This window comes from Dromiciops gliroides, chromosome 1 (assembly GCF_019393635.1).
Source record: "Dromiciops gliroides isolate mDroGli1 chromosome 1, mDroGli1.pri, whole genome shotgun sequence".
Taxonomy (NCBI): Eukaryota; Metazoa; Chordata; class Mammalia; order Microbiotheria; family Microbiotheriidae; genus Dromiciops; species Dromiciops gliroides.
In genome coordinates, this window is record NC_057861.1 from 566,528,333 (window position 1) to 566,551,582 (window position 23,250).

Sequence of the window (23,250 nt, forward strand, 5' to 3'; positions counted from 1 at the left end):
TTGGAATATAATTTTAAAGTGGTTATTAATTCAGAAACCATCTATTGGGAGGATGATAGTTAAAGTTTTTAAAGTGTCAATACATTAAATCATTTTGTTCAGAATTTTTCTAATATACCAAAGATGTGTGGAAAATAACTGCTAGAATTGCTAAAAAAGTAATAACAAAATAAAACCTTAAAAAAAAAAGCCCTCACAACATCCCATTCCGCAAAACCTACAGGAACTGAATTTAAATGAAAATGAAATATCTATATCTACTTAGTCTAGGTATTGGCATTCTGAAGACACAAGCTTTATATTTTATTTGGTTTACTTTCTCCCCCAATTATTCTGTAACCTTGAATCTCTTTTTCTATCTCTATTATTATTTATCTATCTTATTATCCTCTTCCCAGAGAGGGGGAAAAACCCTCTTTGGAAAAGTTGGCCTAATTATAATCTGTTCATCTTTCCTTTTTATAGGCACACACATATGGAGATACTACAAAGCCTAGATTTTAGCACCATTGGAAGGCATAGATGTACTTTAAAGCTTAATTGTTAAGGTGGTCTAAATGCTAGGCAGTTTTCAGAAATCTCCCACAAAAAACGAGTTATGCTAACAAAGTAAAACTTCTGCATTTTAACTGAATAATATAACCCATTCTTTTACATTATTAAATGTAAACAGGTTTCATTTTGAATTACACAGCACTATACTTTGCCCATGCTGTATTTTTTAAGTTACTATTTCTATCAAGTGATAAACTTCCACTCTTTGTTCATTAGGGTATGTTATGTGTTCTAACTGGTGGAGTCTTTTTGTCTTCTTCCACCCAGATCTTTTCCTCTTTTCTTCAGTCATTCAAACACCTAGTTTAAGCCAGCAGTTTCCAACTTGGAGCAAGAGAGTTGTAAGTTCAAAAGTAAGATCATTCAAAACTATTATAAAAAACTAAAAATAATTTAAAATATGAATGTTAAGATTAGATGTTGTCAGGCCCTCACAGTTATTGTCATGCTGAATAATAGAACATGGAGGTTGTTATACGACCAGACGGGAGATAAACAGGTTTTCTGTTCTTTTCCATTAATCATTCATAAACACTCACTGACACTCTCAAGGAACATACTTTTACTTTATATGCCTCTTCCAAATCATTACGATCGGCATAGATCTATCTGAACCTTCTCTTTCCACCCACACTTCTAATCCCTACCTCCGCCCTCTCTTTTATGGCATTTGGGAAAAAAAAATAGCTGATTGTACTAAATAAACACCTAAAGGAATTCCTTTCAGAAGAACTGATATTAGTTATTGAAAACATCCTATTGTTTTTGTAAGAAAAAGCTAGCACTATCTAGGCGTTATAGCTTTTTTTTTTTTAATTTTTTCAAAAAGATACAAAGAAGGAATTCTGATAGAAAAAAAAAAGTAGGGTCAAGTGAAATCTGTCCACTATACACCAAGGCAATTCGGAGCACTATGCATTCACTTAGATAGGTAAAGATGTTTTTCAGTCTGCTGAATGTTACTGAAAATAGGTCGGTGGTTAAAAACGAAAGAAAGAAAGAAAGAAAGAAAGAAAGAAAGAAAGAAAGAAAGAAAGAAAGAAAGAAAGAAAGAAAGAAAGAAAGAAAGAAAGAAAGAAAGAAAGAAAGAAAGAAAGAAAGAAAGAAAGAAAGAAAGAGAGAGAGAGAGAAAGAGAGAAAGAAAGAGAAAGAAACCTACTCGACCTGTAAAGGAGTTTACAAGTTAAACTTCTCAAAATCAGAGAGAAAATATTGATGAAGACTCCCAGCATCTTTACCGTCAGCAATGCATGTGTGGTCCACGAACTATTCTGTTAGCAAATGTAGGGGGCTGGTTTGCTCCTGTTTTACAGACTGCTGAGCTGTTCTTTTGGGTGTCGTAGCAAACTTAAATGAAGATACTGAGGCTTTGCACCGAGGCTCTTTTCTTGGCCCCCGGGAGTTGAATTCACATCCTTCTGCCCCAACGTGTGATAAAGGTAAATTGGAACTATAGTCTTGCATAGCATTTCTGCTTTCCAATCTTGTTCTGTAGGGATGAATCCCCGCCCCCCCCCCCCAGCCCCCGCGCGCTCCCCTCTCCCCCCATTGCTAACAAGACATCTGCAATACGATCTTTATATGCATATTTTAAGATAGACCCAAGGAATGAATCTGGCGACTATACTAAGATCCATCAGAAAATACGCTAAAAAAAATTGCGAAAAGCATGCGGGGGGGGGGGGGGGAGTAACGGATGTACATTCAATTATTTTCACGGAGATCAAAGAGAGAGAGAGCCACCAATGACTCATACATACCAGGCAGATTTTTTAATGTTATAAAGAAACGTGCAATAGATGCGGCAGTAACTGCAGGGGGATGAAATTTCTGTGGCAGAGAAATTTAAGAGAAAAAAGAAAGCGAGATCGTGCCAAATAGCAAACTCTGAGAGTTCAGTTCCAACCCTCCCACGTTGCTTTCCTCTCTGACTGCTCCATGCATTTCCCTTCGCCGCCTGCGTTAAGTGTGTACCTCTCGGCACAGCTTACCTTGAAACGGGACTCCATTGAGTGTCCTAGAGTGACATAGGATTGCAGCCAATCGGATCAGGGCTCCTATCTTGGGCGGCTCAGAAGAGCGCTCTTGCGCCAATCACAGTCCCACAGCTATGAGCAAGTTGCGTTGCAGCCAGCTTCGGCGTATACTTCCGCGCGTGCTGCCCGGGATAGGAACCTGGCACAGCAGCTGCACACACGCCAGTGCGGAGGCGGAGGAGGGCTTGGTGATACGGTTGCTATAAATCTGTGGTCCAGTCCACCTCCCTTTTAAGACGTCCTCCCCCCTTATTTCTGTTCTCACTTAGAGATGCAGCAGCTTACTTCTGTAGCGAGCCACTAAAAAGCAACACGGAGAAAGACATCGGCTTTAAAACAAAATACGTTCTTTCATCCCTTTTCTTTGTTCCTTCATTTGTTTCTCTTTCCCCCTTTTTGTTTAGTTGAAAAGCAGTAGGATAGTGTCTTTCTCTCTGTCTCTCTCTCCTTTTTTTTTTTTTACTCTTTTTAAGTTTCCCTACCCTTTCATTCTCCCCCCCCCCCCATTTCGTTTAGTGTTGGACGTTGGGAGTTGGAAGCATTTCTTTTTATTTGCTTCTTTTAAGCTGTCCACAGTTTAGGTTTCGTGCTGTCTTAACAGAACTATCCAGCTGCCTCTTGCTCATCCTTATTGGGAGAACTGCACCGTTACTTTAAACACACATACACACACACAACCTTAAGGGAGAAAGGTAAGTTGCAGTTTGGTTTCTTTAATCGTTACTTGCAGCGATTCCCTGGCAAACACAGAAAACCTGTAAGTGAGCGGAATATCAAGTTAATTGCACATAATTGTCTTTCGTTTCAAAGCCATTGCTCTGCATTATTAGTGAAACTTAAATATGTGTAAACATTTTTAATGTACTGCATATTCACAGTTATCACTAGCAGAAACTAAGTAGTAAATGTGGACAGAGGCATAGTAATGATCGTACTGAAACTAGACAGATTGAGAAATAGTATCTGAATTGAGGTTCGAAGTTCATTTCATAAGAATACATTTATAACTTTGGTGTTAGTGCTTGCATGCCTTTAGTGTATATGAAGGATTATAGATCATTTAGAAGAAAGGAGAGTAGCATGTTGAAAAGATAAGCCTGGGTTTTCAGATTAGAAGAGATAAACCTCCAAGTTTAATTGCATTAACTGAATTCATTTTGTTTAGATAGGATTGCTAGATGGAATTAAGAGATGAATTAGGCATCGAGTTGTAGTTGACCGAACCTAGTGCACGCAGCCTGTCTTTTGGGGGTGGGATAGGGATGGTTGGGGGGTGGGGGCTGTCAAAATCGATGAATGGCTAAATGCGTAAGATCCAATTTAGGGAAGTTAATTACCATAATTCAACCCACACCATTGAAGCCAATTTGAAGGCAAATTCTTCAGTCTATCCAGCATACGAGATTCCCTTTGTTCTGAAAAGCCTAAATAAGATCCTTTGAGCTGTGTCAGTAAAACGGTTTTTCTTGTGAGGGTGTTCGCGATACTCAAGAAGCAGAGTAGATTCCAACCTCTGTCCTTGGTCCTATGCGTTTGACTTCATCTTGGGGGGGGGGGATGCGGAGGGGGGAACCCCTTCTCAATCCGGTAGGTTAGGGATTCGCTGCAACTACAACTATAGCCTGCCCGACTACGTAACCCTCTCCCGAAACCTTCCTTCCTTATTGTATCCCCCCCACCCCCCATTTCCTCCGAATAGCTATTGTTAAACTGACACTAGAGAAAGATGGTAAAGGATGTGATTTCGTTTGTCTGGTTAGACAGATGCACATTTCAACTTATGCAATTTCTCAGCGTTTAGGTGATACTAGCCCCATTTCTTTTGCAAAAAGGAAAAAAATATATAAACCTGGGGTAGGTATGGGGGAGGGGCTTGAATAGAGATGTGGGGGTGAATGATAGAAGATGCCTGATTTACCTATGAGAAGTTTAAAATTATTGGCACCAGCTTAATTCAGGACTGTGTGTGTATATGTATGGCCCAGTGAGGGCAGAGGCAGAATATAAGGTTTAAGGCTTTTATAATTATCCAGTTCCCGATGCTCTCCACCCAATTCAGTTTGTGAACCTTTTTTTTTTTTTTAAAGGACTCTTGTAACCTTGACTGTACTTAGGGATCTGATGATGAGACAGTGGTGGTTAAAAGCTTTAGGCTGTGTCTACCATGTATTCATGATTGGACAGGACCTAGCATTGCCATTGTTGTTCAATTTATGCCCAGCACGTTACCACATACCCACCTATTTCACATCTGAAAAGAATTAATATGAGAGCTATACAACTGTGGTAAATTGGTGGTTGGAAATGTTCCCCATTTCCACTTGTGAGTATTGGTTAGGGAACCTGGTGTTGAGACTGTGTATTTTAACTCATAATTACTAGTTGCAGAAATAGGTTTATTGTGGTAGAATTCAAAAAGAATAGGAAATAATTTAATATTTATGGTTCACCTAGTGGATCATAGTTTGGCTATTACTGTATTTTCTCCCTAAAAACATCACAATCTTTTCTAGTTAGGTTGAATAAAATTCTTCACCTTCATCCCTTCTATATCTACTTTTTATTTTTACACTATTCTCAGTACTAGAGAATGTTTTAAAGAGAAATGATCTATTCCTTCAAATTGGACTGTCAATTTCAGACCTATAATGAAGGCTTAAATTTGAGGAACTGCAGGAATAGACAAGTAATTGAAGAAAATACATATCACAATTGAGCTTTATTTTCCTAAAGGACTGAAGGAATTGGGAGCGTGTGTAGGGTCAGTTTAGGGGCCTTTACTTAGGAAGGTCTGTGTGTATGTTTGTAAAAGACTCTCTTAATTGGACTACAGTAGACATTTATGCCAGAAACTGATCAATTTGTATTGCTGCAAACTATAAATTTTAATGTTGGGGACTTGGAAGTCTTGGCCTTGCTTGCTCTTTTCTCCACCATAACATGCTTTTGAGGTGTGAGGTAGAGAGAAAACAAGATCACCTCTTTCACATGCCACCAGTGATTCACCAGCTTTTTAAACTAGTGCTGAGGAGTTCAATTTAACATGCAACTAATTACCAAGTTATCAAATATACCATGGAAATATTAAATCTGTATGTGGCTTTAGAAGGAACTAAATTATAAAGAAGCATGCAAATGCAAAAAAACCCACCACAAAACAAAACAGAAAACTAGGACATTCCAAGACTTTTCAGTTAGGCTTGGAAGATTTGGTAGGACCATTTTACAGTTTGTGTGCCAGCAAGCACTCAAGGGTATTGTACAAATAGCTGTTGAAAGTAAGGTCAAAACAAAAGGAAGCAACCAATTGAGCAATTACCCCATTAATTAGGTCCAGCTCTACAAACAATAAGGGTCAGTTAGGCCAAGAATTGGATTTGGGGCATGTGTGGTCATGGGATAATCCGGACACTTCTGAAAATCAAGGAGAGCTTTCGCCCTCATTTTGGAGGATCTGGGCAGAGTGTCCACACTCTGCAGGATTCCCTAGATAATTGCTGAGTTCCCTACCTCACTTTGGCTGTCTACTTAGTCCAAGTAGTTAAGCCTCTTACCTCCCTAGCATTAAGAGCATTTCTTTCTGCTGTAGGACAGGGGTGAATAATAGGGCCTCCTGGAATGTCCGGTTCTTCCCCTCCCTACCTACGCTCACTGCTCCTCCCCGCCCCCTCCCCGTTTGGATGGGGGCGGGGGTTGTGTTTGTGCACTCCTTCCTGGACCTCGCTGCATCAAACCGCATCATGCCCTTGAAGTGACAACCTTTGGGCACGTTCTTGCGGTGATTCAAAACGCTTACTGCTCCATCAATCTCCTTCTTTCCCATATCCTGCGACTTCAGGTAGGTATGCTGGGTGATTTTTTTTTTTTTTTGCAAAGGAGGAGGAAAGCAAGGGGCTTTTAATGGAAGAACCACAGGTGTTTTATAGTAATTAAGGGCTGGGCAGGTGTGAAAACGTGCTGCTTTGGTGTCCCCGGTGATATGTGTTTTGACTTATGATCCATAGGACATGATCTGACTATGCACAGGCTTTTTGGAGGAAAGGCAATTGAATAGGGTGGGGGCGGGAAGGGAGGATGAGCGTGGGGACGCCCCCTTGTTGACAAATTAACAATTTCAAGGCTTCTGCTGGGGGGCGTTTGAAGGATGCGGCGTTTGGCTGACAATGGGATAGCACAGTACAGGATCTCCTACTTTGCGTTTGAAGCAGAGTATAGCACCCCGCACAGGTACTGAGGATTTCTTTTTAATATTTGGTACTCTCTGGAGGAGGAGGGAAAAGTCGGGGGTGGGGGGGAAGGGAACCTTTTTGAGTTTAAATGAAGGACAAGAACCTTTCAACCGAATGTGTAAAAGAAGACCCTTTTAACTTTCTTTGCAACAATCTAAAGAATATAAACAAAACACCCGGAGTGACTCCCTGGATGACCCTTTAAAACGCAGTGAGAGTAAAAAAACAAAACAACAATAACAAAAAAACAACCAAAAACCGCCCGTGCAAATTTGCACCTGGGGAAGGTTGCAGGAGGAACCGGCTAACCCTTCCCTGCACAGCTCAACGGGGTGGAGGGTGGGGGTGGGGGTAAGTTTGTCTGGGATGCCCTGTGCAAGCTGGAGAGAAGATTTTGCCTCCCTCCCCTCCAAAGAGCTTTGTGCTAGGGGGCCGGGATTCTCTTGAGCAGTCCGAGACCGCCGCTGCGGTGCTAACTCTGAGCCTGGGGCTCCGCCTCTTGGCGCTTTTCCAAAGAAGCCCCTCCTCCCCGCCCTTCTACAAACGGCGGGACTCTGCCTTCTTCTCTCTCCTCTCTCTTTCTGTCTCTCTCTCTCCCTCTCTGTCTCTCCCAGGCCTCCGTGAAAGAGGAGCAAGGGGTGGGGGTGGGGGTGGGGGTGAGTGAGGGTTAGGAGGGAAGATCGTTAGCATCACGGGGCGGGGAGGGGAATTGCATGTTCGGCGCCGGCTGGTCCATCCCCGGCTTCCTCTCCGCCTTCCCGCCACCCGGACCGACCGGGGGGACTGCTGCGAGCCGCTTTTCCACGGATCCTCCCTAAGTGATTCTCCTGCTGGTGTGACGGCGGCGGCGGCGGCGGCGGTGAGCAGAGGCGGCGGTGGCAGGAGCGGTAGCAGCAGCTTTAGAGCCGGAGAAGGCAAGTGTGGGTTCGGGTGGGGAGAAGAGAGGAGAGGGGGAAGTAGGGGGCCGCCACGCGCCTTTTTGTCCCCTTTCCATTTATCACGGCTTTCTTTCTTAAGGCGAAGGCAAAGCCCACTGTGCATGCAGCCCGCTCAGACTCGGTACATCTTTACACTCAGGTTCCAGTGTACCCGCCCCCCTCCTCCTTTCTAAGGACCTTGGGTAGAGAGGGTTTTTTTTTTTTTAAACGCCGAGGGTGGGGAATGTTGTGAGTCTAGGTAAGGAGGAGGAGAAGGAAGAGGAGGTGATGGTGGGGACTGAAAAGAGAGGTCATACCCTTTTAAGTTTTTGGAGTGCAGATGTTTGGGGGGGGTTAGAAAAAATTTACAGTCTTGGGAGGTGCTGCCGTGTGTCTTTGAGAGGTTTGGACAGAGCAGGGATTGAACCTCGAGCGAAGCTTGCCGCTCTTTTCCCCTCTATGGTAGTGGGGAGCCCTAGGCGTGTTTTGGGGGTGGTGGCAGTGCTGCTAAGGTGGAGAGGAAAAGGGAGCTGGAATCCAGGTGAGCTCGTTGAAAGGAGAAGGGGGTGGCGTGGGTGCGGTTTTGGGGGTAAGAGATCTTGCTTCGAGAGCGCGACCCCGCCTTGCAGCCTAGAGAAGGGGATGAGGTGAAGGTACCGTTTCATCCATCCTTAAAGACTCCAGTTAACATCTCTCGTGCACGCTCTTTTGAGCTGCACCTCCTCGTGCGTTGTCCTCCGAGGAAGGGGTCCTTCTGTGATTTGCAGCAAAGCAGTCTGCAAAGGTGGTTTGTAGCTGTAGACACCGACGGACGGTGGCAGGATAATCTCTTCAGAGCTTTTCTTCCTTTTTCCCCTCCCCCTTATATGGGGGCCAGGGCTCTGGAGGATGCAGCTAAGCAACTGCATTTTCAGGTTTGCTTAGTGCTAGTTGCAGGGGAGCCACAGAACGGGATGTGGAGGGCTTGCATGCCTGCTGCATGCAGGTCGAGCATATCCGGGCAGGTACCCTGTTCCCTATGACCCTCTTTGATTGCAGCAAGCCGCACCTTGAGTTCGTGGGTGAAGAGGGCGGGGCAGCGAGCAGGCGCTACGGTGCACGAGGGTGTGTGCCTGTGCTGCTGCTGCGTTGTATGTTCCAGTGTCCGTGTGTGTCGAGCGACGATCTTGAGATTTGTGGAGTGACTCGGGCCAACAGTTTTTAACTGGCAGGTCCTTTTACAGTTGCAGAGAAGATGACCCGAAAACTGAGTCATTATCACAGCGTTCCTAGCAAAGCAAAAATCGAAACAAATGTAGCAGACACCTGATTATTACTGGGGGATGAGCTACAAAAGCTGATTAAAAAAAAAATCAAAAGTGCGTGCATCTTTCTTTACCGACTTTGTGGAGAATTTGCCTTTCTTTTACCCTCTTAACCAAAATGTGGAACATGATGGTATGTTGTTTAGTTTTTTTTTTTCTTTACCCCAATCACATGTCTTAATATAGTGGAAGTAACATTGGATTTGGAGTCATAACACATGGCTTTACTGTGTGACCTTGGATAAGTCACTTCCTGGCTTTATTTTTTCTTTTTTCGTGACTGGATTGGATTAGATCTTTCTCCAGATATTTTTTGTCTTCAAATATAACCTTCAGGGTCTTTTTGTTTTTTTTTAAACCTTGCCTTGTTAAAAGGATTTAGAGCTCATGTAAATGGTGCTGTGGTGTAGTGGGAAAAAATACTGCTGTTGAAGGCAGAATGCAAGTCAAATCCCAAATCCGCTACCTGCCTATAATGACCTTGGGCAAATAGGGGTACAGTTGTAGGTTTCACTTTCTTCATTTATGAGTAAATGAAGGCATTGGACTAGATGATTTCTAAGGTCCCTTCCACTTTTTAAAACTATGGTTATATGAATTTTCCCCTTATCCCTCTCAGTTTATGCCTTCATAAAAATTTAAATTCCTAGCAAAAGTTTTTGTGTTGTCAGTTTCAGTTAAAACCAAGGTATAATCATCCCTTAGCAATTAGAGATCAATTTCTTTATTCCCTTATAGGTAAAGCCCATTTGCCCCAAATGACTAATATTGTGCTGGCCTTGAAAGAACTTTACTCATGAAATATTTTTCCAAAGCCTTTTTTGTTTGTTTTTTCTAAGGTTGTGGTAATTTGAGGAAGCAGTCCTAAAAGTCTCCATTTTGGTTAGTTTGTGAAACTTTAATATATCCACTAAACATGTTCAGACATTTTGGTATAAAAATGATGATCTTTTTGATTAAATATGTAAACTTGTATTTTTTGTAGCAGGTTGAAAGGAATATTGATATTTTGCTTGCTACTCTGCTGGGTTTCAGGTGAAGGTATATTTGAAAAGAAGATCCTTTTTAAAAATATTCCATGCCAGGTAGGAAGGAAATGTAGGGGGTTCGGAGCAAAACAAATGGTTTATATTACATTTTCCTCAGCTCTTACTCTAACCAGTCTTTTTTTTTCCCTATGACAAATATTATCCCCTTGGGTAATCTCTGAACAAAAATGTTCTGGGTTAGAAGCCTGAGTGAGTAACTTTCTGCTGCCGTCATTTGGCAGATTACTGGGTTTCTTTTTCCACGTGAAACCCTTCTTTTTTGGGGGAGGTGCTCCTTCATTCACCATTATCTAAAGTCTATAGCACACATCAGCTATTTTAAGTTCCCTCCAATTATAGGCAACGTTAAGGTGTAAAGCATAGAATAGATAAACTTAAAGGTGGTTGTGTTGCTTATACCTTGATGGGTTCTTCTTATTTCACTTGTTGCATAGATTAGCTTCTTCTGTGACCAGATCATTTGATTCTCTGGGTCTTTCTTTCCTAATTTACCCTGGATCTTGGGGTATACATTTGTTTTTTCGTTCCTCTTGGTCATTGGGGAAGCATAAACCTTTTATTCTTGTTTCTCTTATGCCCCTTTTGTACATAACCTTATCATTAGGTTGAAATTATCTACTTGAAACAACCTAAATCTGGGCTTGGATTTTTGCTCCCACAAATGCCTTCCTTGAATTAGGTTTTTCTCCATTCTGGGCACACAACTTGCTTTCAAGTTTCATAGGGTTGTCTGGTCAGCATGACTGTTCTGACATATTTGGCTCTTAAGGCTTTTTGTTAATTGAGCTAATTATTCTAACCCCTTTCATCTTGATTTGTTGTTTCCAAACTGTTCTAGATAGCTCTCTTCTATTCTAAAAGCATTAGGCTTTTTTTTTTTTAAACAAGAACCACAAGTTGGTAGGCAAAGAGCCCAGGATGATTTTTACTTCCCCCATCCCCCAAACCACTTTTCTAAAGCACTCAGCTTTGGCCATTTGCTTCATCGAAGGCATTAGCATAAAATAGCACATGAAGCAATTACATTTTAGTTATTCTAGCTCTAGCCAGGCTACCAATACTCAAATCAGCATGAAATTTGGGGAAGAAGGGTTTTTGGTATACCAATTTTGCATTGTGCCTTTTGGTGTTTTTAGAGCAAACTAATCCTGCTTCTTAATCAAATGATGTTAAATGTGTAACATTTTGCAGTCTTTAAAGCAGTCTATACCTACATGAATAGGGAGTGAACCTGCCATTTCATAATTGTGAAGATCATTTGTTCTTTGGTGCGGGTTGACAACATACATGGCGGCACCCACATGGGGAGATGGCAGGAACCTACTTCAGGGGGGGAAGACATCCTGCACTCTCCTGTTAAGTGGGTGAGGAAATTCTTCTACCAGTGCAAGCGGGCAATTTCTGTAACTTAAAATCTTCGATGATTGTTTAGAACATTGAAAGGTGAAGTGATTTGCCCAGCATTATCCAGCCAGTGTATGTGAGAAGAATGATGTAAAGTTAAATGTGGCCAGTTCTTTTATATTCCCCTACTATCCTAGAGTCGGAATGGGCATCAAAGGCTATCTAGTCCAATATCCTGTGATTTTATCGGTGAAGAAACTTGGGACCCTTGAAGGTTCAGTCACTTGTCTGAGGTCATCCAGATTGTGTTAGAGGTGGGAATTGAACCCATATCTTCTGACTCCACAACTAGTGGTCTTCCTATTGCTTTTTGCTTGCTAGCTGTTACCTTCCTTCAGAGCTAATAGTTAAATTGGGACTTGAGTGTGGTTTCATCTTAATGGGAAAAGTGACCTGTCAAAGAGGATGGGGGCTGTTGGGTTAAATGCCTGGTCAGATTCTGTTTTTGTTTGGGGGTTTGTTTTTTGTACCTGAAAGGTTGCTCTATTTTGGAGAGCAAAGCCATAGTATACTACCTGATGAGTCTAATTAGGTAAGGCCAATCAATATTCATGGTAACTACATCTGTTACCTTTCACGAATCTTTAAAACACTCACTTTGAGTCTAATACTTGGTTAGTATCTCATTAGCTTCTATTGCCAGGCACTATTGAGTAATATAAACAAACTATTGAAATGTTGAAATTAAGTATAAGTTCCAAACTTTATCATAGTCTTAATAAACAGAAGCAGTTTCAGCTTTAGAGTTTTTAGTAACAGAGCATTTAAAAAATAGTTTAAATTTCACAGCATTTTACGGAAAGTTAGGATTTCGCCACATACATTCTCATTTATCCTCACAACTCTGTGAGGACTTAGGTGGTATTGTCCCCATTTTATTGGGAAAGAAACCAAAGCTAGTGTCACAGTGTCTGAAATGGAACTCAAATTCAGATTGCCCCTGATTTCAAGTATATCATTCTTGACATTTTATCGTATTGTATTAGAAAAAATAATCTCTTGTGGGGGCAGGCTATGCACAGATCAAAGGAGAAATTGAAGAGTATTTTAAATGACAAATCGAGGCTTTGCCTGATTGTTAAGCTTTGAAACTTGAAGGCCTGTTATTTCTGAGGAAAGTAAGTTTTATAAAATAATAAATGTTGCTTTCTTGATATCCCATACAAACTCACAAAAAGGTATTGGTGATTGTTCTAAGGTGAGCAAAAATGAACAAAACAAGCTACATTTCTGTGTGTAGGTTTTCTTCATGTTCATGAAATTGTTCTTTATATTAATAGCATGGAACCCACTTTATACGGAAGAACCAAGGTACACTTTTTTCCCAGAAAAATATTCGATTAAAACACTTTAATCTTCACCTTGTAGAATTGCAGTTTTCAGTGGTTGTGAGTGGCAATGACAGAAAATTAAGGGTGCTTTTGAAGGCAGGTGGAAGGAAATATGTTGGATACTTCATGGATTATTTTGGTAACTAAATCTTGGGTTTAATGTATGCATGCATTTTTACTATTACATATTTAATTTTGGTGGGGTGGGGGATCTGTATAAGATTCCCATATATGAAACTGAAGTTATATTTCATTTCTTAGGTTGTGGGTAGGTTGTTCTTTAATAACTCAGATTATAGAATTTGACTTTCTTGCCATCTCCTTTGCTACCTTAAAGCTGGGTTAGGAAAAACAAAAACAAATCAATCAGTTAACTCTTTTATTCACAGATGTTTACCCTCCCATATATATATATATATATTCACTTTGATTTATAATTCTGGACCCATAATCAAATTCTGTCATTCCTTCTGGGAAGGATGTCAATTTTTCAAAAGGAAATATCTGTCCTGGCCACCACTGGCCTTTGTGTATTGCCTCCCCCATTATAACATAAATTTGAGGACTGGGATGATCTTCAATTTTGTATCTGTATTCCCAGCACTTAACACAGTGATTGGCACATAATAAGTACATAAATGCTTTTTCATTAATTCGTTATACAACAAAAATAGAACCAGTAATTTTTAATTCTGGTTTTGCATTTTAAAATTTGCTTTTCATTACTTCAATTGTTCTATCAGTGAGTTCAATTTTATACATTTCTTTATCCATCTGGCAGCCATTTATTTACCTTTTATCTTGATCCCTAATTTTATGGGTGCTGGCTGGGAAATTTCATTTGTAAAGTTCATATTAGTCTCAGGGATCAATATGAAAATTCTGTTTTTTACTGGGTTTACATTGATAATTTATTTAAAAATTCTCTAGATTAAGTGAATGAAATTAACTGGTTAGCTCCACATTTCCAAAAAAAATAGTTTCCTTTGTATAAATGTATGGGCTTATTTGTGTATGCACATACATGTGTATACTTAAGTATTTCAAGGATCTGTGATCTTATCTCAGTTCTCTACCATTTCACATAGCCACTGTCCCTTGCCTTGGTATCCTGTCATTTGGAATTGCTGTGGCAGAAACAGTGTATGTCTTACCAAATTGGCCAAGGGGACCCTCTTTAGTTTGATAGATTCTAGCCTCTCTCAGGATCCTCTCTGATTTATCTGGGCTGGTCCTTAGGAGACAGATGTACAGTTTCATCAGGAGACCTATTCCCTAAACCTTCCTTAATTGATAGCCCATGCCTTGACTTATTCTCTTCAAGCAGATTTTTCATTGAGGCATCAGAGAAATGTATGTAGTAGGGAAGTAAGGGGTATGGTGGTGACCTTGAATTTTTTATGAGTGTTACCAATCAATTATTGGTATGACTGAAGATGAAATCTTGAAATTATCTAAACTGACCTTAATTTTAGATGATTTGAAAAGAGATATTTACTTTTGAACCCTAGCATTCTTTATAGTAAATGCTGGGTGTGGTATGAAACAAACTTAAAAGTGGAAATGCCTTAATGATGAAGCATTTGGACTAATGTAATTAAATGCTTTTGGCTTTTTTGGTTTATACTAAATTAGCTCTTATTATGAGCAGTTCCTTGATGAAACTCCAGTGTACCTAGGAATCTAGGTGTCTAAAACAGTCATTTAAGCTCTCATATTACACTTACCACAGTGCTGAAGGATTTATTTACAGCAGTTCTAATCTTACTGTTATGTTAGGAAAGTCACCTTTGCCCATCAGTGTGATCAGAATTAGAACTAAACATCTTTGCTGTTTATGTTTAAAGTGCCTCATGTAACCTGTAACCAAATGCTCCAGGTCCCCTGTTAATAAAACTTCTGTGTTCCTAATCAATCTGTTATAGGTTTTCTCTCTCTCTCTGGTTGAAGTTCTTGGTGTCTAATAAGAATTTAACCTAGGCAAATAGGAAGGACAGGACTGGAAGCCTAAAGTTTTTGAAGCATTTGGCATGAGATGCTGGTGCCAATTATATATCCTTGGGCGTTTGACCTTTCTGTGGCTGTTTGCACGTAAGTAGAATGGGGACAATAAAATTTCTCCTTCCTGTTTCACAGGGATGCTGTTAAATGGAAATAAAAAAAATCTTAAGTAAAAGGGGTAAGGGATATCTTGCTATAGCTAGAATTCCACTTTTGTCATGGAGCTGCTAGTGGACAGTGGCTTTCTTGGGTGAATTTTTACTATGTGTATAGCATATTTTCCAGTGTAATAAAGATAAATCTGAAACTGTAGGGCTGTTTTTTTTAATTGTCACTTTATTTCTGTCATCTTTTATGAATTTATAACTGATGTTGCTTAAGAGAACAAAATTTTATATTGTTTCTTTACTCGTTTTAGAAGAGAAGCGGTGGGGTACCATGGAAAGAATGCTGCATTTGGAGTCAGAGGATATAGGTTCAAATTCCTGCCTAGCTGACCACTTTCTGGTTATCTTGGTCAAGTAATTGAACCTTTCATGTCCTCAGTTTTCATCTGTAAAATGTAAGAGTTGAATGAGATGACCTTTAAGGCCCCTTATAGTTCTAAATCTATGATGGTATGATTACATTTCAAATTAGTTTACAGGTAACTAATGCTACAAATAAAGTTGCTATCAGGCCATATTTTAAATGTGCCTTTAGTTTTTTTTTTTATTTTAATTTAATTTGGGGGGGGGGCAGGGCAATGAGGGTTAAGTGACTTGCCCAGAGTCACACAGCTAGTAAGTGTCAAGTGTCTGAAGTCAGACTTGAACTTAGGTCCTTCTGAATCCAAGGCCAGTGCTTTATTCACTTTGCCACCTAGCTGCCCCAGTGCCTTTAGTCTTAATGTTTATTTTGTTGTTTCTATTTTATGAACTGAAATTGTGAGGAAACAAATTTATTTCCTATCCATTCCCTCAAAAAGTCATGGGAAGAGGGGAAACTTACTTGACAAGAGACTTGTCATCTTATCTGGAGCTTCACTGGGAGATAGGCTTTGGCTTCTAAGATGCTGTCACCTTTTGGGGTTAAAACCCCTGGATTTGCTCATCTCTTGTCATCTGCCCCTTCTAAGGATTCTTCTGCTAAACTGACAAACTTTAAAAATTAAAAAGAAACGCCCTGCAATTTAGGATTTATCTTTACTACAATGCCAAATACATGCTATGTTTATATAGTAAAAATTGACCCAAGAAAGCCACTGTCCACTAGCTACTCAGTGACAAAGTGAAATTTTAGCTATAGTAGGTTATACATATAATAGCCCTTCTTATTTTGTTCCTATGACACTTTCGTTGTCCCATAGGTGTATAGCTCATATAGGTGAGATGCACAGCTAAACTTAAATTGAAGGAATATGAAATCATCAGTACAGTGTCAGGTTTCTCAATATGAAGGTATTGCTTGTCACAGTTAACTTTAACCATTTTGTATTGTGTCAGCCTGTAGCACAGATGTTTTTCAGGCTTTCCCCAAATGTAACAATTATTCATTTTGTCACTACCACTTTGTTTTCTCTTCTCTATAATTATTTTCCTTTCGAGGGCCTTTCATTTTCTTCCCTCTCCTTTTTGAGGTTCTGATGCAACTCCTGCATCCTGCCCACTAGATGTCACCCATTTTCACTGATCTCTGGTAGTCTTTGACTCCATCCACCCACTTTGGGGTCTTCTTGGCTTGCAGGCAGGTCTCTCTATCCTTTCATATCACTTCGTTGCTATGCAATATGTATTGTTTTCAGAGCAAGCCCATTTGCTCATTTTATTTCTTTATTTTTTCAACTAAGAATCATTTATTACATTCCCCCCCTCCCCCCCCCTTGGGGAAAAAATAGAAAAGCAAAACCCTTGTAAGAAATGTGTAGTCAAGCAACACAAATTCTCACATTGACCATATCCCAAATTATAGATCTCATTCTACATCCTGAGTCTGCAACTTCTCAGGAGTGTGTTCTTTGTCCTTGTATATTTGTCAATTTAGATAATTCCAGACCCTACTGCATTGCTTCCTTAAAATTATATAGTCATTCATTCACTTTAACAAGAAGCACATTTTTCTACAATTAAACTTGTAGATAAGATTTTAACTTTTTTATTGTTTTTTTTTAAGGTGAAGGATTGCTATTCTCTAAGTGTTTAACTAAATTTTGTGAAACTACTTTCTTTTAAAATTCATCCTGACTGAGAAGAAAAAGGAATTTTGACAGTACTGCTCACAGCAGTATAAGGAAAAAGACCCTGGATTTGTTGTCTGAGGGACATAGGTTTGAATTTGGGATCTCCTACTTATCCTGTGACCTTAGGGAGTAGTATCTGCTTGTCAGTTTTCTCATCTATAAAATCAGGGGATTGAACTGGATGAGGAATGGTAAAGGACATATCAATTGACCTAGACTCCTATATGCCTCTTGGGGTTGGATTGGTAGTATTATTTGCTATGAAAAGCTTCATTTAATAAACATGGTGGACAAAGCATCGAAGGAAAGAAGGTGGTATAAATACCATTATTGAACCCAGGAACCTTAAAAATTAGGTCGGATTTTGCTAAGTGGAGGTTGCAGTAGGACATACAAAGCAAAGTAAAGAACATGGGGAACCTAGTGCATTCAATGGGAAAAAAAATAAAATTTGATACATAAAAATGTGTCAAATTGGGATTAGGAAATATGGCTAGAAAGATAGGTTCACATTAGATTGTGGATTGTCTTGAATTTTTGTCTTTGCTAATATGTATTTGAAAAATGCTAATAATAGGCAAGTGATGAGATAAATGAGGGTACTTAAGGAAGATGAATCTGGCAGGGCTGTGCAGGAGGAGTTAGTGTGGGCAGAAAATTTGCTAGAAATGAGGGGTGATACAAAGTTTAGCTAAGACATGATCCATTCCCCCAAGGAACATAATCAGGAAGACTAGTTAGGAGTCCACTGGAATAGTTTAACTATGAGATAAGAGTTTGAACTAGGATTTTGGTATTAGGGATGGGGGGAAAAGGAGAAGGGGAGGAATGGGGCTGAAAGACTTTGTTTTTGGCTTTTCAGGGTCTTACAAAATTGCATGCACTATTTAAAAAAAAGTGCTGGCTTTGGAGAAAGACCTGGGTTTGAATCCCTTGTACCATTTTATTACCAATATAAATTTTTGGGCAAATCACATCTTTGGATTTCAGTTGCCTCATTTGTAAAATGTTGGGAATATACAATCTCTAAAGTTGCTTCTCTCTAAATTTGATCCATTATTTCTTTTTTTCTTTTCTTTTTTTTTTCAGTGAGGCAATTGGAGTTAAGCGACTTGCCCAGGGTCACACAGCTAGTAAGTGTCAAGTGGCTGAGGCTGGATTTGAACTCAGGTACTTCTGAATCCAGAGCCTGTGCTTTATCCACTGCACTACTTAGCTGCCTCATCCATTATTTCTTGATCTTACTTTGTGTAGAGATAGTTGATTCTCTGTTTTATCTGTTAAATATTAACTTAAGAGCTGGTGAATATTTCCTTAGTGAAAAGAGCATTTGTTTTCAGGATTTTGTGGGCTAAAGAAAGACAAACTGTGCTCTTAAAAAACAACAACAAAATGGATTTTAAATGTTATGCAAGTTGGTGAAATTTACTACAGTGTTATTTTCTTCATATTACTTCTAGGACCTTGTTCCAGAAGGGTACGAAATCTCAGGGTTTATTTTAGAAACATCTTAAATATTTAGGTGTGTTTATTTTTTTTCGTGATTAAAGTCCTCTAGCTCAATACTAACAGTGATCCTTAAGTTACACAAAAAACATATGAAACAGATTTTTATTTTGGAAAGCACATTAAAGTATACAGCTTTCTTAATAAAATTCTACAAATCCTTTTGAAGGCCTGCTAATTTAACAGATACTTTAGCCTATTGGGAAATTCCAGGTTTTGGTGAAGGTGTGGAATTAGCTGTGAAATCCCAAAACTAGGCCTTTTAGGCCATATTGGATCTTGCTAGCCTAAATCCCTAAACAGAAATTATTAACATTTGACCTATCCATAGAAAAGGGTTTCTTCACATTTCTTTGGCAGTTTGCTGATGCCTGTGGACCCCTTCTTAGAACAGTGTTTTTCAACACATAAAATAAAATAAAAACCTTGTAAAGTGAAACAGAATTTTCCCCAACTCTGAAATCTATTCACAGACTCCATCTTAATAACTGCAGAACAGGTGCACCTTTCTCTTTTTACATTAGAATACATTCTTCTCGAGGCCAGGGACTGTTACTTTTTGTCATTATAACTTAAGTTCTTAGTACAAGTAGGTACTAAATAAATGTTTGAAGTTATTTTTTTAAATGTTGAATGAATTGCTAAGTGGATTCTGAACGAATATAAATCTCAAATTTTTAACTACATGGTAAATAAACAACAGTCAGAAGAACTTAATTCCTTTGGTAGTACTGAGAAAATTAAGTATTTGACTAAGCAAGGACCCTTCCTTCCTTGTTCACTTTTTTGTTTTCCTCAAAAATATAGTCAATGAAGCCACAAGAATAGCAATGGAGATACAATTTTTACAAAATTAATGTTAATAGAATTCCAGTTAACTTCTGAAAGAAGCATACCAATGACTTCTTAATAAAGAGATTTTGGACTTGGTCTGCAGCAGAATGTGATTTTTTTTGGGGGGGGGGGGAATGGCCAATGTTGAAAAGAGTTTTGAGTTTTTATTACAAGTTACTTCTTCCTCTGCTGTGGTGGGAGAGGAGAGTGGGAGACAAAATAGTTAATTGTAGAAAAATTTTAAAAACATGTTAACAACTGAAAATCTTTGCCTAGATATTTACAAATAACTAAGGATTTTTGTTTTTTGGTCACTATTCTGAATTCTATTGTTTCTTCAAAGCTTATTAGATTCGTTTCCTTCCATTGCCCTTCAAAATATCTCTTTGATTTCTCCATCTCTTAAGCTCTGATTTCAGCCTTTTACTTTAGTCTTTCTTTTCTGTTTCAAGATATCCTTTTACTTCTGTGTAAACCCAAAGTTCTCCCTATAATTTTATGCCATCTTTTTTTGCCATTTCTAAGCTTCTACTTATGTTATTGTTGCTTTTTAGGAAAAGGAATTGTAAAACTTAATAGGACTTCATTAGGTGCTATAAAAGAGGGCTAATAGTTCTTCCCTAAACTCATTGCTAATGAGCTTTTTATTTAAAAAAAAATTAGAGGAAAAAATCTTTCACTTCAGATAGCTATAAAAATAGCTTAAACGAGTAGCCTTCAAGTATTGTGAATTAGTGGCCCATTTTATGTTTTTTCCTTGGATTCATTCTAGCCCCAGCCCCCAAAACAGCCTCTGAATGTAGTGTCAAGAAGAGTATGAGATGGGGGCAGCTAGGTGGTGCAGTGGATAAAGCACCTGGATTCAGGAGTACCTGAGTTCAAATCCGGCCTCAGACACTTGACACTTACTAGTTGTGTGACCCTGGGCAAGTCACTTAACCCCCATTGCCCCACCAAAAAAAAAAAAAAGTATGAGATAATTAGCCTTCCTTTTTCTCCCCTTCACTCTCCCCTCCCATTGGTAGTAATCTGCCTTTGAATTTACATAGTGCTTTTAAAAATGACTAATATACAATATTACATGAACTATTAAGTCATCCCTCTACTAAACCGTAAGGTATCTTGGGGTCAGGATGTGTCTTCAACTGTCTTGTCTTAGCTAAACTTTGTGGTTTTTCTTTGCATGTAGCTCTCTGTTCTACTTTCAAAATAACCCCTTAATAAATACTTGTAAGGCTCATAATTTCTAGTTAGTACGAGGATTTTAAAAATACGTTTTCCCTTGAGAGGTAGCTACATAATGAATTAGAGAGGGCTAGCCTTTGGGTCCAAACAACCTTCCTTCAAGCCCTGCCTTGGACACATAGCAGTGTAACCATGGGTAAGTCTCTTAACTTTTACTATTGATAGTGGCTAACATTTCTATAGCACATAGTATTTACAAAGCACTGTACAATTTTATCTTAAGTTTATCCTCCCAACAACCCTTTAAGGTAGGTTCTGTTATTTTCCTTATTTTACAGATGAAATGTGTAGGATCCCACTTTAAATGTCTGAGGCAGGAGTTGAACTCTGGTTCTGATTCCAGGTCTAGCTCTCTATCATCTACCATTTAGTCGTGTAGAAGCCCAGAGTAATACATAATCAAACTTGCTGATCCACATCTCTAGTACAGTTTCTATAACTAGAAGCTCTCTGTACCGATAAAATCAGACCCCCACCAAAAACAAAACTCTCTTCCTCTATGACTATCACTATGTTTGGTGTGAAGTCAAGGGAAACTTTGTGTATGTTTGAAATTAATATCGATAAATTTTAAAGACTGCATACTTAATGTTTATGATTTGGGCTCCTGGTTTTTTTGTTTGTTTTTTTGGTGGGGCAATGAGGGTTAAGTGACTCGCCCAGGGTCACACAACTAGTAAATGTCAAATGTGAGGTCAGATTTGAACTCGGGTCGTCCTGAATCCAGGGCCGGTGCTTTATCCACTGTGCCACCTAGCTGCCCCCTCATGTTTTTAAAATTGGAAAACTGACCAGTCCCAAATGTTTACTTAGGCCTAGCTTTGGAAGTATCTCTAAGGTAGAAACAATCCTCAAGTACTAGCAAATCTGTTTAAGATCAGAGGTGTTTAATTCTAACGATTTTATTTATTCAACCAATTTAACATTCATCAGCCTTGAAAATCCCAGTCAGACTATTTTCCATCCCCTTCTCATTGCTGGAGAGGAAGTAAGACCTACTGTTTGTGATTTATTTTACATAGCTTATTCTTTATCCCACAAAATTGTTCAAGTTAGCTTAGTTTGAAATGAGGTATAGTTAAAAGTATATATGTGGGTAAATAACATTCTGAGATTTTGGCCTTGGAAAGAAGGCACTGTTGTAGGCTTAACTATGAATCCTGTTATGGGTATACTGTGGTGGTGGTGGTGTTGTTGTTGTTGTTGTTGTTTTAGTGAGGCAATTGGGGTTAAGTGACTTGCCCAGGGTCACACAGCTAGTAAGTGTTAAGTGTCTGAGGCCGTATTTGAACTCAGGTACTCCTGACTCCAGGGCCGCTGCTCTATCCACTGCGCCATCTAGCTGCCCGATATGGGTATACTGTGATGAGTAGATCCAGAATTCTTAATGCCCCAAAGAAGCCTAGAGTCAGAACTTATAAATGACCTAATGAAAAATGGGCTTTGTTTGGACCTGGAGAGTTGAGGTATTGTTAGTTGCCCATTATTAGAACAAATATGTTCATTTTTTGATAATACTTTAGAGTAAAATGAATCCTTCTTACCTCGTGGGGGAAAGCTGATGGTAAATAACAGAGGTGAGCAAGTCTTGAGATTTTAAAGGGGTGGATAAATCCAGTACTATCTGTAATCTACCAAACACTGTGTACTTGATTTGTCAATCTCTTCCTTATACCCAAGACCATAAACACAGCTGAAATATAAAACGGCAAGATGGGTAACCAAGGCAGCAGCAGCTTGATGTGAGCTTGTAGCCAGGAGGAGCCTGTAACTCCCCCCTCCCTACGTTGTGTTACTCTTGAAAGAGAGCTTCTGCCTATACTAGCTAGTCTGTCTTTTTCTTTGGACAAATTAAAAAAATGGGTTATAACCTCCTCATCCCCTTTCTGTCCTTTTAAAGACTGAAATTAGAGTAAAATCTGCAGTTGGATAAGAAGAGATCAGTTGTTGAAAGGCTCATAGATTGCTGTTAATTTTAAAATGCTCTGTGCGTGGCAGCATAATGTGATAGTAGATAGAGAAAGGTCTGGCTTTGGAGTCAGGAAGACCTAGATTTAGATCCCACATTAGTTTATGACTATGGCCAAGTTATAAGACACTTGACTTTTTTGTGACCAAAAGCAGCTTTCTAAGACTAGAAGTTGGAAACAAGTTGCTGATAATGCTTCTGTGGAAGGAGTCTCCAAACTAAGAACTCTCCTTCTGTGATGATGTTTTAGGACCATTTCTTTATATATCCTTTATAAACTTAGCACGATGTTTTGGTGCATAGTAAGCATTAGAAAAAGAGTGTAGGCTAGTCAATAAAGAACTGGCCATGGACTTGGGAAGAACCAAGTTCAGGTTGCTCCCTCTTAACACATACCTGTTATGTGACTGTGGGCCATATTTTAACATTTAGAAATTGTAGAGAAAGTGTAGATCTGCCCTGGTAGAGGAAGTTCCTCATGAGGAACTATCCACATTGATGAAATTTTAGGTTTGGTTAAAAAGGACATTCTTTGTTCTTAATGACTAGGTTTTCAACAATACTTAGGTCCAAAGTTGGGACTCTCATCATACCTCCCCTCCTCCTATTCCCTGTTCTGTTCCACAGAAGAAAATTTCCTGTTCAACTTGGC

At 39.2% G+C, this 23,250-nt stretch overlaps 1 protein-coding gene across 8 annotated transcripts in view; it reads left to right on the plus strand.

Moving 5' to 3' along the window:
- The first annotated feature begins 2,722 nt into the window (after nt 1–2,722).
- Nucleotides 2,723–23,250, plus strand: part of ELAVL2 (ELAV like RNA binding protein 2) — a 175,872-nt gene continuing 155,344 nt past the window's right edge. For 3 of the 8 annotated variants that reach the window (XM_043976944.1, XM_043976946.1, XM_043976947.1), the window contains exon 1: nt 7,500–7,734. The gene's annotated coding sequence lies outside the window, so the exon portion shown is untranslated. Of the gene's footprint in view, nt 3,284–6,075; nt 6,430–6,797; nt 6,819–7,499; nt 7,735–23,250 lie in introns of those variants that run through there. The other 5 variants (XM_043976943.1, XM_043976948.1, XM_043976945.1 and 2 more) reach the window with 3 other exon arrangements.